Source organism: Ceratotherium simum, chromosome 1 (assembly GCF_057802395.1).
Source record: "Ceratotherium simum simum isolate JZ-2026a chromosome 1, ASM5780239v1, whole genome shotgun sequence".
NCBI lineage: Eukaryota > Metazoa > Chordata > Mammalia > Perissodactyla > Rhinocerotidae > Ceratotherium > Ceratotherium simum.
Genome location: NC_141900.1, coordinates 30,402,382 through 30,418,806, shown reverse-complemented (window position 1 = coordinate 30,418,806; position 16,425 = coordinate 30,402,382). Strand labels below are relative to the sequence as shown.

The window sequence follows — 16,425 nt, the reverse complement described above, 5'->3', positions numbered from 1 at the left end:
TCCATGGCCCTCAGCTCTCTGTTGCTGAGGGGAGGCTGAATGAAGAGTCTCCTCCTCCCTTCCAGTTCTTCCATTGTAGCCATTGTCTGCTCACTACCCCCAAACCAAAACATCCCTTGTCATTTGCCAAGGGAGCTCTGGGACTTTACAAGCTGTGCTCTTAAATCCAGCTGACAAATGCAGGATGCCGGGGCTGCTTTTTTTCTACAGCTCTATGTCAAGTCAGCTTTATGTTTGGGACTAATAAGTGCAAGGTGTGTGACCACAGACCTAGAGTTCTAATCACAGAAGGATTTACCATGCAGGGAATAAGGCCCAAGCTTCAGGACTCATCACTTGCACAGGCCCTTTCCACGACCCTGAGGGCAGCCCAACAATGAATTCACATGGTCATATGTTTTTGTAAAATCTGTAGAATTAAGCTATTTCTGCACTATTTTTCTTAAAGAGCATCCTACTTCCAAATTGTGTAAGTTCCAGGCTCCTCAAAATGTGGATCCACCCCTGTCCCCATACACTTCCAAGTTTCCTGTTGCATGAGCAAGCTGTGCACAAATCTACAAAGGAAACCTCCTAAGACAGGAATAGGTGACATAGCTCTGTTGGCCTGGTATAAGTTAAAGAGGAAAGAAGACTTACATCTTGTTTTTTGTTTTTGTTTTTTTTTTTCCCCTCTGTTCCTTCTCGGTGCCAGCACCTAATGGAGGGCTGATCTCTGTCGCTCATCCCCATGCCTGCTCTTTCAAGGCCAGTAACAGTGGACCGGGGTTTTACAGACTGGAATACCGGCACTCTTTTTGAGGCTTAGAATTTTTAGGATAGTGTTTGTCTCGTTTCTTCCGCAGGAGATCCTTAGAGACTTTATGGTATAGAATAAACAGGTCCTAAAGACCCCGGCTCGGGCTCAAACGTCAGAGGTTTCTTTATAGACAGTGTCCTGTCCGGAAAACACCCCTCGGCGCGCGACCGGAGCTGCATTTAACCCCCGCTGCTGACAGCCCGCGCGGCGGCAGGGATGGCCTTGTGCACGCCGGGGAGGGCTGGCGCGCGCACAGGGAGGGGGGCCGCGGGCTGGGGGAGGAGATCGGAAGGGGAGAGGTAATCCCCGGCGTTTTGAGCATCCCCTTTTTAGAAAGACTGAGTCTCTCCCCGGACAGCTGCTGCGGTCACACCACAATCTTAAAAGCTGCCCTCCCTCTTGGAGCGTGCCTTTCCGCGCCACCCTCGCCTCCCCAAAGCTCCAGCTGGTGCCTGGCTCTCCGCCTGTCCCGGCCCGGCGCTCGGGGCCAGCAGCGCCCCCTGCCTCCCGGCCCGGCCTCCGCGGCCGCAGCCACCGCTCTCCGCCAGGGCCGCCGGCGGCTCCGCGGCTCAGCCAGCGCTGCCGCTCAGAGGAGCTCGCGCCGGTGCCCGGGTCGCCGCCTCGCGCGCCCACAGCCTGCATCCCCTTCCTCTCTCCCTGAAAGCACATCAGGCAAGGAGACGGGGAGAGACGAGTCCGCGGCAGGTAAGGCAGGTTTCGCGTCACCTGCTACTCCAGTAGCAGGGCGCGCTGGGGACTGCGGTGGTAAGCAGCGGTGACTGAATTTAGGGGTGGCTGTGGGTCCGGAGGGAGGATGCGGAGCGGCCGGGAGATGAGGAACCGTCCTGAGGCAGAAAAAGCGCTCCGGAGTTGAAGGGAGTGGGCGCGCGGGGAACAGAGCCGGAGTCGGTGCGCTGAGGGGCGGACGGCCCGTGCGCGGTGCCGGGACAGCGTGGCGGCGGGGGCGCACTCCCACCTCCTCGCCGCCGCCTCGGCCCGAGCCTCCGGCGGCCGGCGCGGCGCAAAGTTTGCCTCCTGGGACGCGCCCAGGGACGTCACTCTCTCCCTCGCTCCGTCGCGCCGTCCCGGCCGAGGCGGCGGAGAGCGCGGTTGGACGTGCCCCCTGGCTTCCGCCGGCTGCAGGTTCATTTGGAGACGCCCGGGTGGAGAGCGTCTGGGGAGGACTTGACCGAGGGCATCTGCGCACTCGCTCGCCCCTTTCCCGTTGGGCTGGGGGAGGGGACGGGGAGACCGTGGTGGCTGTTTTTGTTGTGGTGCTTTTGGGGAGGGATGGGAGACGCCTTTTGCCTTGGATGGGAATCGCGACGCGCCGTCTGAAGGCGGCGTGCATCCCTCGCGACCCTGAGGGGCAAGTTGGAGTCAGACACGAGCCACAAAGCTGGCTGGCTGGGAAGTGCGGTTACTGCAGAATGCACTCTGGCCCAGCGGGGCTTCCCTTGGTAGCCTCGGCTTGGCTCGCTCTGGAAAAGCCCGGATTTGACTCTGCTGGGAATTTAACCCCCGGCTGTTCCCTCTCGGTCCCCTGCCGACGCGCCCCGAGGTGACGCGTTAATGGGCGGCCCTGGCCACTTCTCCTTTCCTCCTGACTTGGGTTCGGCCTGGTGGACTGAGTTGCTTTGCTTCTCCCAGCGCGCCGAGGCGACTTGACAGGAGGAGGAGACGCCGCGCTCTCGCCCGCAGCCTGGAATCGAGGAGCCTGGACCGCAGCGCGCGCCCGGCCGCTGGGGCCGCTGACGTCCGCAGTTCCGCGTTACGGAGTTCGGCGTTAAATAGGCGGATTTGTCGCCATTTAGCTCCGAGTGAAGCCGTAATAAAAGGCAGGTGTCCCTACGAGAACTCTTCTTTTTCCACCAAAACCCCTCTCATCCTTTAAATTGTCAGGGTTGTTTGCACAAGCAAAAGACGGCGGGGGGGTGGGGGGAGCGGGGGGGTGGGGGGAGGGGGGGGACGATACTTAAAGTCTCAAGTTTAGCCGGAAAAGATTCCCCTCCTGTGTGTGTGTGTGTGGGGGTCCCTAACGCGGAGGGAAGGGTTGAGAGGGAGGTGGGGGAGACGGGATGAGACCCCTCCTGGGTCTGGTGCTGCTATTGTGTAACCATGGCAACCGCCAGGGCAAGTGCGGTCAGAGCCTTCCGGGTTCCGCACGTGGAAAGAAAAATGTGAAGGGTGGGGAAGGGAGAAAGCCACATGTCATCACTCCAGTGATGACTTCGCTTCTCCCTCTGCTCCGAGGCCAGACAGCGAGGAGGATGAGCAGGAAGAGTCAGGATTGAAAGTGAGCAGCCTCAGCCAGAAGTTGCTTTTACTCTGTCCAGCCTTGGAGTCGCTGAGGCTCGCCCGATCAACTAAAGCTGGCGGGAGGAGCCATCGCTAACAGACTGCAAAGTGATGGTCCAGGTCAGGGAGATGGGAAAAGACCTTGGTCCTTGGAAGAGAAAGGCCAGGAAATACAGGAAGGTGATGTGGGGAGAGATAAGAATAGGGTCAAGAGGTAGTTGAGAGACAATAAGACAGTACTGATCTGGACTGTCAACATTTCAAATGGAATTTGCCCATTTATGAAATGGAAAATTGGTAGAGAAGGGAAGGGACGTTTATCTAACACTTTGCATCCCACGTGCTTCGTACGTTGTCGCGATTAACATTCCCAACAATACAACACAAAGTGACATTTTTCCTTTTTCTTAGATGAAAAATAACAGAGTTAGAAATGGCTGGTGTCCCATTTTGGCTTTTGCAATCTTAACAAAGAATTACGATTTTTAAAAATAATATTGATGGTTAGGGGAGTAGACAAAGCAGTTATTCTCATTTTAGAGATGAAAATGAGATGTAAAGATAACTGATGTGTCCAAATGTAAGCTAGGAAGGGGAAAGCTGAGAATGGAACTGTTTTACCTAGGTGTGAGTCACCTTTCAGGGACGTCAGGCTACTTTCTATGACCTCACTTAAAGGGAGGACCTTTCTAAGATCGGTTTGATGCTGTATCTGTAATATTATAATTTGTAGGGGAAGAACACACAAATGTAAATGGGATCCAGTTGAGGATCGGTGTGGGCCATCAAGTCTATAGGCCATGAATCATATATACATGATATTAATAATCTGTATTTGTACAGGACCTGTACCTTATGGGAATCATTAGTGGCTTTAATAATGTTTGTAAAGGAAAAATGAGGAAAAAAGAAATGTATTTTGTCAAATAGTAACCCCATGGCTGTGTTGAGAAAATTTCCTGAGATGAATGAAGTTTTCTGTAGTCTACTTATTGCTTTCATGACCTGTGTACCTAAAAACTTACTTCATATTTTGGCACCTCTGGTTTACCTTTGTAAGACTCTGTTGCTCATTCCCTTAGGAGGAGTGGTGATTTGACTCCTGTTACCTTCCTGCTGACTCTCTGAGAAGGGAGATCAATGGAAAATATGGCAATGCAAAATGTTTTGGAATTATCAGGAAACTATAATCAATGTGAGCAAAAACTAAGAGTAAAAGGTAGAAAAATAATTATGTGGCTTTTCTTTTGCCTTCTTGCAGAATTGCCTTTATAGATACATCTTAGTTAATGAATTTGCATGGGAAAAATGCATAAAGATAAACTGAATTTTTAATCTCTTTTTGTGTGTCTGTGTAGGGAGGATTAGTAAGGGTGAGAGTTGGAATTATTTTTGGTGGCAGAGAAGGTCAGGAATATAAACAGTTACAAAGGCAGAGGAAGCACATGTACTCTTTCCAATGACAGGCTAACAGATCAACTATAGGTTTGAACTTGAGTCACTGAGCTGGATTACTCTCACATCTTTTCTTTTCCAAAACTAGGAAACATGTTGTTTGGGGTTGGAATTATATTAAGGCAGGAAGTTTCATAGTGCCTGGTTGTTATTCTTCGTACTATGTTCTCATTCCATTGCATGGGCATTTGTTAACTATCAAAAGATTTATCACAGACCTGAAAGTGTCCCTGAAGATGTTTTCTGGAATTGGCAGGTATCTCTGTGGCCCAGCTGGTGTTTACTGCTTGTACAGAGTTATTAAGTTAAATTCTCCCCATTTTGATTAAGTATTTGGAATATCAACTTCTCGGTCTCAAGGGGAAAACATTCCAATAGGTGCTGGCTTAATGAATATTAATATGTCTTCAGATTGTTTGTTATGGCTTCATTATTTTTGGAGAAACAAATGTGACTCTGAACTTTACTGTTCTGTCTGGGAGATATAATGCTTTGATGACATATGTTCCTTGGGAAGCATTCTTATCAATTAATAAGTGATTTATTTAGTAAACAAGAGTAACCATAGCTCTAGTTTGAAAAGTTACTATTCTTTCTGTAAATACCTGGAGCTATATAAATTACCCAAGTAAAGTGGCAAGTATTTCAACACTCAATGACATATTCCTTGAAAGGAAAAAGAAATATTCACATTTGTGAAATAAGCAGTAATAACAAAACTACTACAATATCAATAAAGAGTGGTGTAATGAGCATGTGAAATAGGGTATATAAGAATACTTAGTAAAACGTTGCATGCTGCAAAGTTATTATTTTATTTTTAAATTTCTTGTATTTTCTAGAAGGACCCCACTAACAAATGAGAATCTACCTCATCTATGTCCACATTAGTTCACCTTAACTTTAAGTACCTAAATGATAATTAGAAAGAAGATATAGCTAAAGCAAAATTCACTATAAACAAGAAATACACTGAGAAGCAACTGCAACACCTTTGAAATTATTTTGAAATTTAAGAAATAATAATGAGATATACTTAAATTATTAGACATATAAATATAACTTATTAAAAACAGTTGAGTGCTTCAAAAAGCTGGAATATATAATGACATATACTGTTCATACTTAGATTTTAAATGATTTTCATGACTTGTAATCTGTCTTTGTTAATATTTGATCATTTATCTCCATGTTAATCACAATATTTAATAATTTCTGATGTCATGAAGCAATATCTTTAACCAGCTTGCTAATCTTTCACTGGTAAATTTAGACAGTTTGCTCATTCTTTAGCAAGGCTCAATAAGCTACAAATATCCGTCCCATAAAAATGCATACAATAAACTGAGATTTAGTGACCAAGGGTTCCTAGAAGAGTCCGTGTCTATCTGAATCTGAATCTGTCATCCCTTTTAAGATGTGCTGTCTTCTGCTTCGGAAATTAGGAATGACTTACTTTATGTTCCTGTTTCTTCTACTGAGCATTTAACGTAACTTGAACATTTTATGTTTTTAAAACTAGTGGTTAATAATGTGTCCTATTAGTAAGTTCTACTAGCAAGTCACAGGAAAAATGGAAACATTTTGCTATGTTTTTCTAATTAAATAGAATTAAGCATCATGAAATGGGACTATTACTACTAAGAACAAAGTCAATTGAATAAACAGGAAAGTCTAAATCATTGAGTATCTTAAAAGAAATATAGTACTATTGCTTTCATGGAAAATAAAATGGTATAAGTATATGAAGGTGATATTATTAATCTACTATCAGATAAATGTCCAATTTATTTTTCCTATATTAATTATGTATTTTACTAAGTTTCCTCTTTAGTCAATCTTTTGCATATCTTTAAACAGCGTTTAAGGATTACCGTGTCGTATTTGGTCCGGAAATGAGCCTATATAACTCGTACCTAATAACTGTGTTAAACATGTATAGTTTCAAGCATATTGCATTAGCAGAAATTAGACGAATAAAATTGCTCAGTAGAGATGTTATCTGGAGTTGCCTTAGTGAAGAGACAGAGAAATAGCATAATCCATACATTTATTATCACTATGTATGAACTGCTTAAAAACAATGTCCAGAAAAAAACAGTACCCTCTTAAATTGCTTAAATAGTCCCATAGAAGCCTTTCTTTCACATATTGACCGCTGGATCCATGCCTAATGATGTCATAATTTCAAATTATGTCTAAATAATCTAGTTTTCTTTGATGAGATGTATAAAATCAGTGTTAGGCTTTTACACCCCCTTTTTGTTTTTTATTCTTATCATAAAGACCAGTGCATACATATGAGGTTCAGGCGTTCTTGGGTTTTGGTGTTTGTTATTGTTGTTGCTTTCAGATAAATATCATATCTGGGGCCGGCCCCGAGGCTTAGCGGTTAAGTGCGCGCGCTCTGCTGTTGGTGGCCCAGGTTCGGATCCGGGCGCGCACCGACGCGCTGCTTCTCCGGCCATGCTGAGGCCATGTCCCACATACAGCAACTAGAAGGATGTGCAGCTATGACACACAGCTATCTACTGGGGCTTTGGGGGGAAAAATAATAAAAAATAAAGAAAGAAAGAAAAAAAAGGAAAAAATAAATAAAATTAATAAAAAAAATATATCTGAAGTGATTATGCTATGAGAGAAAGAAGTGTTTTCTAAGGTAAAAAATGAATAGTATTCTTATTTGGAGGAACACTTTCAATTTTGAAATATAACACTTCATTTCAAAGACAGATATTTGGAACTTTCAGAATTCTCAGTTCACTTGTAATACTAAATACTGGGTCAGTAGAAACTGATACTAATTTGAGTTTTCTTGTTGAAATGGGGTGTGTGTTTTTTGTAAATCTTTTATCTTTATAGTAATAATTTTCACTACAAATATAGTTTGTGATCATTACTGAAAAACTAGAAATTACAGATAAATATAGAGAAGTGTGAGCAAAAAATGTATCCATAAATCTACTATACTCAAAGATATATGTTAATTCTTAGCTTAAACATGAAATTTATTTTCAAAGTAAGTTTTGTCTGTGACGCCTAGATCTTTTCTAATACTGTTCTCCAATAAAAGGATCCTTGGAGAAATGGCTGATTATAGGACTGGGGTAGGACATATACAATGTGAGCCTGAAGCATCTTGTAATGCCAAAAAATAAAGAAGTGCTCAAAACACACATATACACACACCTCACCACATACACACAATGATAGGGGTATGTCAAAGAGACACAGGAGCCAATTGAAAGAGCCCCCAATGGCCAAAGCTGGAACAATTTGAGCAAAAAAATAAAGTAGTATTGATTATAACCCAAAGTATAAAATAAATATCCATGAAATGATGCTAATATAAATAAATAATTGAATAAATTAATAAATGGAGAAGACACAAATTTCCCATGCAGTAAAATTTCAGATGATTTATGTAGATGCTTTGCCATCAAGGAAGGGGAGCATAACTCTCTGCTTCTGAAGTGTCAGCTGAGCATGGTCACTTCCTCCAAAAAGTACAGTATGGAAAGTGGGGAAAAAGAGTACTTTATAGTTGATAAGCCTAGCAAACAGTATCTCAGCCAGGTGATCAAGGTCAACATCAGTAGTCATAAAGCATGTTGATAGTATGTGCTCTTGATATGTTGGGACGAAAATTTACCTCTGCAGTCTCTCTCCCCAAAACCCATAACCCCATTATAACCATGAGAAGACATCAGACAAATTCCAATAGAGGAGCAGTCTATGCTATACATGACCAGTACTCTTCAAACCTGTCAAGATCATCAAAACCAAGGAAAGTCTGAGAAACTGTCACAGGCAAGAGGAAGCCAAAGAGACACGGACTACGTGTAATGTGTTATCCTGGATGGGATCCATGAAAAGAGAAAGAAAATTAGATAAACACTAAGGAAATCAGAATAAACTATGGATTTTCGTTAATAATAATGGATAAATATTGGTTCATTAATTGTAACAAACGTCCCTACTAATGTAAGTTGTAAAAATAATAGGGGAAATTGGGTATGGGTTATAGGGGAACTCTCTGTACTATCTTCTCAATGTTTTTGTAAATCTAAACTGTTCTAAAAAATAAAGTCTATTATTAAAAATTCTGTTTGAAAGTGTATAGACTAACCATGATGAGAAACTATATAAAAGGCGAACCGTTCTCTGATCAGCAAGGTTAATGTCCTTCAGTTAAATGCTTGCTTGATTCCCTAGTTCAAGGTACTGCTATTTTGCCATTTTTTTCCTATCGACGCTAAATATAATAGATCTTATCGTAATAAACACATATTTTGAATTAGTTGTTCTTATAATTACTTATTTTTTGAAATAAAATGTATTATTTGTATTACTAAAAATTTCCAGATCACCATGATTATGGGTTCTCATGCAAAGAAAACTGTGTATTAGTTATGACCTGTAAATCAATCTTAAATATTAAAAGAGAAGGCTGGATCCATCTACTTCTGTCTCTGCTGTTTTATTGATATTGACAAGATCTGTCATCAGTGCCAGATGTCTTCAGTTCTAGATGATGATTATGCTTCCAAAATTCTTGCCAAAATGGCTCAATGACTATTTATTATTTTTTCCCTTCTTTGAATTTTAAGGATGTCTACTACATTGTCTGTTAAATATTATTCCCTATCAAATATTATATGTCTAATACACATATCATTACTATTTTTAAAATTAGAAATATACCGAGGAGGCTTCTATGTCCCAGAACACTCATAAAAGCTGAGACTTATGTATGTTCTAGCCAATGTACAATGGGCAGGAAATAGAAGCTGCTATTTCTCTTTCTACCTGTGTGAGTATGTGTGTGTGTGTGTGTGTGTGTGTGTGTGTGTGTTTTCAGTGCTTTCCCTCACTTTATATAGATGTTTTCTCTCTATATATGTATATAAATCACATTATTCCTTTCCTTCCCTGTGTTCCAAATTGTTTCATATTTTTTTAAAAATTTGAGTTTTATTCTCTTTTAGTAAGCTCTCCTTACAGTTGGGCCAAAAGTCCTGTTATTTTACTTTTCTTATCTAAGCTTTTATACATGCTGATGTCTTATTTTTTATAGTTACCTCATATTTATAATTGTTTAACAATTACCTGACTCTGGGCTTTACAGTTAACTACAATTTCTACTGAATTTGTGTTTCTACTGAATTTGTGTTACACTGTGGCAACTGTTGAAAAGTTTAGCCATGCTTTTTTTTTTTTCTCTTTTTAGTTTGTATGAGTCATAGCATAAAAGCACATTTCAAGAACTTGTTCAGGAAAAGTCATGGAACTCTATTCCAGAATGTGTGACTAAAGGGCCTCTTTTTTGGTGATACCCCACTGCATTTCCTGAAATAATGGAAGTGTCTGGAAAAGACTCAGGTCAATATGACTAATAAGCTCTGGGCTCTCTTTGGAATCTCAGATTCAGGGTTTTCATTTTTGTTACACAAGAGAATTGAATACATTTTTTTAAAAGAGAGATCCTGTGTGTGATAATTTAACTCAATCAAAAAGAGGAATGAAGAAATATGATATTCTGACCAAAACCTTATAAAATGCATACCTAGTTTGCATAATAGGGATACATGCAATTCATATTTTTGCATAGACTAACATGCTCTCTCCTTTTTTACTTCTTATCAATATATTTTCAAGTAATGGATGGCCTATGAAGACATAATTATAACTAGAGTACTATTTTTAAAAATGTCTTTGTAAATAAAAATAGTCATCTCAAATCTTATCAATTTTGAGGTTTGACCCTGTAGTAGAGGAAAAATTTTTGTAATGGTAGTGCAATTGTATACTTATTAATTTTATCCTTGACATATATTCTGATTCACAATTTACTCTTTTGTCCACGTCCACACTAGCTTCTGTCTTATAGCTTCAAATATTACCTTCTCATAATCGAATTAGTGTGTTATAAGCTGCCCCCGGAGCAGGTTGGTAGAAGATTCAAGTAGCCAGACTATTCTGTCTGCAAAAGTACTTGCATGATGAAATAGTGTAAGATGAGTTATTTATAATTTTAAAATGGGAAGTTAATATAAATCAAGAAATTGTATCAACTTTTGAAGTTAAGACTTTTATCACCTGTAAAGTAGCCGTTCAAAAGCATTTATATTGGATATCCAGATGAGAGAATAACATTTCCCTTTCTTTGGCTGGATTCACATTTCACAGAGCCGTGGGGATTGTTGTCTTAGACTACACTGTGATGAGGTTTGGCAGAGAATGTTCATTGTTCAGGTTTTAAAAAGGGCAAGTTTTTGGCAGGAGTAACTTGCATGGTGAGGGAATGCTACGCTTACACATGTGCACTCAGTAAACCCTTCAGAGAGCTTGGGCTGGGATACTACAGACTCCTCACGCCATGCCACCCTCTGTCTCTGCATGTTGATTGTCTAGAACCCGTCTTCTGTTGTGTCACTATCACATAGGCCTTTTCATATGCAGGGAAATGGTACTTTTGATTCATATTTCAAAAGTTATTAGAGTACAGTGAGTAGTCATTTTACTTGAGATTTGAGATTGCACTTTCACTTGAGATTTATTAAATATAACATTGTGTTCAGATCTACTTCCCCCTAATATTTATCAGTCACACTACCGTCATCTGCATGACAGCCAACAATCATCCTTTTTATATATTTGTAACCCTTGGTTATTTCTGATAATCAGAAATGAAGATTTAGAGTTTCCCTTTTTTCCTTTATTGTGTGCAAGCAGTGTTGAAAAGCGTTTGTGCTTTAAGTAGATAATGTATGAGGATGATCAATAAACAAGACAAAACAGCATCAACGATACAGGCCTACAGTTTCTGTGCTCCTTCCTTATGGGGCTTTGGCTGTACTGATTTTTCCTTTCACTTGGAGTAGTTTTGTCTTTTACTGCTGCCACCTCTCCTGGATGTCCACTCTCCTTGCAACTGTCACATATCCACTAAATCTTGTCTGGAAAAGTGCTTTTCACTCGATTCTACCCACGAGTCTTTAAGATCTTTTTCAGTCCCCAATAACTCTTACCCTCTGTCTTCTAGTATCACAAGATTAAGTTTCTCAAAGATAAACACCAAATGGTTGTTACTTCCACATCTTTCTCCGTATTCCCATAGCACATCACCAAGTCTTGTACATAATAAGTACACAACCTCTAATACTTGAATTGAAATTAATCCATTTAGAATCCATTACCTCTGTTTTTTCCTCTTGTGAATACTTTAGATGTGTAATTCATCATAAAGTTTATTTCACACATATGTTCTTTCATCACAAAGGTTATTTCACATATATTCATATTACTGTTGATGCTTTCATATCTCTAATTCCCTTTCCATGTTTTCTTTAATTCAAGAAATATTTATTGAGTTCCTGCTATGTGCTGGGCGCTATAAGAGTCACTGATGAAACACAGATGACCATTACGCTGAAGTAGACAATTATAAAAGAATTCATTGTCAGGGCCAACCCGGTGGCGCAGCAGTTAAGTGCGCGTGCTCCTGGCGGCCCGGGGTTCACCGGTTCAGATCCCGGGCATGCACCGAGGCACCACTTGTCAAGCCGTGCTATGGTGGCGTCCCATATAAAGTAGAGGAAGATGGGCACGGAGGTTAGCCCAGGGCCAATCTTACTCAGCAAAAAAGAGGAGGATTGGCATTGGATGTTAGCTCAGGGCTGATCTTCCTCACAAAAAAAAAGAATTCATTGTCATCATGGGTCAGATCAAATCTCTTTATGATATTAAATCCAATAAACAAAGGTCCTATTCATAGTCTTGGTCTTTCCTCTCTACACTCTTTTCTTTAATGATATCATCTTCTTCCCTAACTTCTGCTTTTAACTGTGTGGAGATTATGCCCAGAGCATTATCTCCAACCCTGACTACTCTCGGTCCCAGTTATTTCACCACACCACTACAACACCTGTGGCTTAGTCTTCAATGTTCAGTACTCATAAAGGAGGTCACTCTGGTAACTGAAAGTTTCAGAGTCTTTGCTTAGTGTAACTTTAAACTGGGACTTTAAAGTCTGGGAGGGAATATGGTGCAATGGTTAAGACTCTGCCTTATGAGAGCAGACAGCCTGAGTTCGCATCCTAGCTATCACCTCTTAGCTGAGTGATTCAAACAAGTTACTTGACCTTTCTACATGTATTTCCTATCTTGAAACTGGAGGTTCGTGAAAGTACTAACCTCATACGGTTATTGTGAGGAATAAATGGGTTAATATAGGAAAATCAAATGCTCTGTGGCACATTACAATATCTGTGTGAGTGTTTTCTTTATCCTTACATAGATTATGCATATTGCACATAGGTCAGATTCTCACGCCATCTACACACTGTTTTACTGCCTTCTTGTTCTGTATCTGCTGAGTTACATTCACCTCATTCAAAGAGCAATCCTTTGGTGACCTCCCTCAGGTATCTTCTTGGATAAGAGAATGACATTTTAGGATTGACTGTTATCGCCTCCTTCTTTCGCACAGAAGTGTGTTTAAAGAAACATAATCTGGGGGCACACTGCAAATAGATGTAAAATGTTTCATGATATAGGGATGTGGGGAAGAATCCCAGGCGAGGAACTCTTCACTACTAGTTGCTATAGAAACAGCAGCTAGTTATAGAAGCTAAATAGCAAGTAATACAATCCTTAGGTGCCCTATCTAAATTTTCAGACTTATTTCTTAACATCCCACCATGCTTTTGTAGCTGTCTACTCCTGGATTTGTAACATTACATATTTCCTTGCTGAAGTGCCTCATCTTCAAATGGACGACACAGGTTTGTTCAACAGCCTCTCCCCTCTTTTTTTTCTTTTTCCCCAATGCATCGATATTTTTTAGCCCTCCAACATGAGCCTGCTGTCATTAGGTCCTCTTGCCCAGAGCTTACTTCCACTCTTTGAGCGCTACCTTTTCCCTGTACCTCCCCTAACCAGGTATTGCTCTTGGAACCTCTCATTAAATGCTCTCACTTTTCTGCAGTTTCAGAACATTCTATTTTAGTTCCCTTTTTAAGGAAGCGAAGGGAAACGAAGGGAGCTGATTCATTGTCCACAACTTGAGGATCTGGAAATATGCCCAGCAACAGTCCCCTGTAGTAGAGTCTCCTGCCCAGGGACTATACCTTTTCTAGACCACATGCCAGTGCTGAACTTGCCTTACTTGAGCTGTTTAGCTAGTGAAGAGCCCTGGTTCCTTAATCCCTAAGTTTTGAGTTTCAGGGGACCTTGCAGGAGCCTGCAATGCAGCACTTAACGGAATCAAGTTGGCTAAGGGAAGCTAAGCCCTCATCTCTCAAGGAGGAAGTTTAGGAAGAGCTCAGAGATAAATGAGTGACTCCTGCATCTAGACTTAATCTAATACGTGAAGAGCATCTTTGTCCCATGCTGCCTCATCTGCTTGGCATTTCTCTGGAATATAACTAATAGATGCAGTAAGATTTAAGTTCCGTGATAATTTCCAGAAATTGAACTTAAAGGTCATGTCGGCTACTGAGCAAGTGGAAGTGAAACTGAATAATGTTCCAGTTATTTATGGGAAAATACTTTTCAAATGCCTTTTTGGTACTGTTTCAGATTAGTCTGTTCCTATAATTGTCACTTTTGCTTATGAATGTTCATCAATATACCTTATATTGGTAATAATTTATAAATAATTTATATCTTATTGTATACCTTATATATATCTTAACAATTTATAAAACCCTATTTCTATTTCACAGGAAGTGAAATAGAGAGAGGATAAATAAGATTTACTTGAAAAATTTCTAAATATTTTCTAAATAATCATAAAGCCTATCATTCTACAATGTTCATCCTACGAATAAGAAATATTTCCTATGGTTGCAAATAGATAGATGTAAATAGATGTAAAATGTTTCATTTACCTTTTCATATGCGGAGGGAAAAGAGGTTTTTATATGTATGTATAATGTGACATTTATTATTCCAGGTAGCATATGGCATTTTTTTATTCCATTAGTTCTTAAGGATAATGTTGTTAGAGCAAATCAAGAGAAGGAAACATTTTAAGACTAGAATCAAGAGTCAATTTAGTTAGTTTTGTTTTTATAAATTCACTTTTATTCCTGTCTTTTTTTATTACTTTAATGAGTAAATACTCATAAATTTACTGGCTTCTCTCTTGATGGGATTTTAAGTAAAGGAGATAGTTTATATTACTTTCTAACTATTTTGCTGGGGCAGGGAGGGGTGTCTTTATCGAATGATTACTTTTAGGTGTCATTCATGGGCACCAGCCAGGTTAGTAGTGGGTTTTCCGGGTATTTACAGGGTCACTAAAAAAAGGGTGATCTGGGTCAAGGTAACAATTCTTATTCCAGGTCCATAGCCCAGGATTGAAGACAGGTAGGGAAGTGGGAAAATCTTAGGGCTATCATGCAGGTTCTTATTTGGGGCCTCTCTAATTCCTGGGTTGTATCCGACTGCTCCTTCTCTAGCTCCGTTACTGGTTCCCCTTTCTCCTCCCACTAATTGCACTTTGCCCACAGTTCTGTTCTTTTCTCTCTAATGACTTTCCTCACTGATCCATTCACTTTTCTCTTTCCAGTTATTGTTTACATGGGAAAGACACATAAATTATTAACCCTGACCTCTCTCCTGGTCTTGATCACTCTGCCAGTGCTCTTTCCAGTAGGCCCTAGTCTAAGGCAATTGATCCCTCATTTAACAAGCAATTTATCATCTCATCATGTACTTTTTTCCATTGTGGTGGTGATTTTGTGCACACAAATGTTTACACTATATTATGGTGGAGAGGGAGTACACTTTTGAGTCACAATTTATTATTTGGGAAAATTCAGTTATTTAGCTCTATCAGGTTTGGTATACTCATATACTGAAGTGGAGTAAATGACAGCTTTGCATACAAAACACATGTGAATATTAAATGAGAAAATGTAAGTAAAGAATCTCTCCCAGTGCCTGACACCATTGTTATTTAATAAATCAACAAACACTAATATAGTCATGTGCCATATAAAGACATTTGGGTCAACACCAGAGGGCATATAGGATAGTGGTTGCATAAGACTAGTATCGTATAGCCTAGGTGTGTAGCAGGCTATACCATCTAGGTTTCTATGAGTACACTCTGTGACGAAATCGCCTAACAATGCATTTCTCAAAACGTATCCCCGTCGTTAAGCCACGCATGACCGTATTTCATGATTTTGCCCATTATATATACAAAGAATTATTATTTTAATGGGAACTGTGCACTCAGCCTGACTTAGAACTGTTTTATGTTCCTCTGAGAACCTAGATATGTTAACCTTCAAACTTTCTCATTGATCTTATACTTTTTGAAATGAATGTATATTATTTCCAGTCACAATGGAACAAGTAATATCTTCCCACATATAAGGTCTGAGGTTAAACTTGATTCCAGCAGGATATAGATTACCTCATGAATTTTTTTCCTGCTAAAGGAAGTTGAATATTTCAAGTTACTGAAATAGTCTTTAGATACAAAGGATGGAGAGTTTGTGTAGACAGCAACTTTCAGGAAGATATTATTGAATTGGAAGTAGAAGCCAATGGCCATCATAACTAAGTATTTAGTTTGTGAAATAAAATAGTAAATCCTTATTTTGTTTTCCTATAAGTTTAACATTTAGTGTTCAGTGTTGCTTATGCTGTTCATCCTGAATACAGTTCCTTCCTTTTGTCTTTTTATTATTTTTTTAAAATTTCTTAGTATCCTGTCCATTTTTCAAAAGCTAATTAAAATCTCACCTTCTTCTTCAAGATATCAATTCACAAAATATAAGTAAGTTCAGTAACTTATTTTCCCTGCCACACACATTCACATTTTATAATAAATCTTTTTCATTAAAAATTATTTT

The 16,425-nt window shown here is 40.1% G+C and overlaps 1 protein-coding gene across 1 annotated transcript in view; it reads left to right on the top strand.

Moving 5' to 3' along the window:
• Positions 1 to 1,181: 1,181 nt before the first annotated feature.
• The window catches only part of SEMA3D (semaphorin 3D), a 196,367-nt gene continuing 181,123 nt past the window's right edge, over positions 1,182 to 16,425 (top strand). Inside the window, exon 1 of the mRNA XM_004431298.3 lies at positions 1,182 to 1,504. The gene's annotated coding sequence lies outside the window, so the exon portion shown is untranslated. The remainder of the gene's footprint in view (positions 1,505 to 16,425) is intronic.